Source organism: Octopus sinensis, linkage group LG2, assembly GCF_006345805.1.
Source record: "Octopus sinensis linkage group LG2, ASM634580v1, whole genome shotgun sequence".
Classification (NCBI taxonomy): domain Eukaryota; kingdom Metazoa; phylum Mollusca; class Cephalopoda; order Octopoda; family Octopodidae; genus Octopus; species Octopus sinensis.
In genome coordinates, this window is record NC_042998.1 from 167,974,239 (window position 1) to 167,975,451 (window position 1,213).

A 1,213-nucleotide genomic window follows, 5' to 3' on the forward strand; every position below is an offset into this window, starting at 1 on the left:
AGACGAAATACCGCTAAGCGTTTTGCTCGGCGTGCTAACGTTTCATTTTTCATTACTACCCACAAGGGGCTAAACACAGAGGGGACAAACAAGGACAGACAAACAGATTAAGTCGATCACATCGACCCCAGTGCGTAACTGGTACTTATTTAATCGACCCCGAAAGGATGAAAGGCAAAGTCGACCTCGGCGGAATTTGAACTCAGAACGTAAAAGCAGACGAAATACGGCTACGCATTTCGCCCGGATTGCTAACGTTTCTGCCAGCTCGCCGCCTCTGACACACACACACACACACACACACACAAACACACACGCAAACACACACACACACACACACACACACACACACACACACACACACACACACACACACACACACACACACACACACACACATATTATCATCAGAAACAAATCGTGTAGTATTCACCTGGTTGCTTACCGGTAAAGCACGTTCACTTTAACAGTGTTCGTTAGGTATTTGATTAATGAGAGAGACTGAAGATGGAAAATATGAGAATGTTTATTAATCACTGCAGTTGTTAAGTTTCCCACCCGCGAGGGATGGGAAACTTAACAACTGACTCGAAACAATTGTAGCGATTACTGAACATTTTCGTATATTAAACATTCTTGTATATATGTGTGTTTGTGTGTGTGTGTCTGTGTGTGTCTGTGTTTGTGTGTGCGTGTGTGTAAAGTCACATGATCTATTAATTTAAACTTTCAGCACTGGTTCCCTTCAAGTCCCGTATGTATGTATATGGATATATATATATATATATATATATATATAGATATATATTATATATATAGATATAGATATATATATATATATGCATACACACACACACACACACACACATACGTACATATAAAATACATACATAAACATACACACATATATAAATATATACATATATAATATATATTATGATATTATATATATATATATATATACTATATATTATATATAGATAATATATATACATATAGACATACTACATACATACATACCATACATACATACATACATACATACATACATACATACATATATATATTATAATATATATATATATATATTATATATATATATAATACATACACACCACACACAAACACAGGCATTGCTATTAATAAGAAGTTTGCTTCCCAACCATGCGGTTCCGGGTCACTCCATTGCGTGGCACCTTCGGCAAGTGTCTTC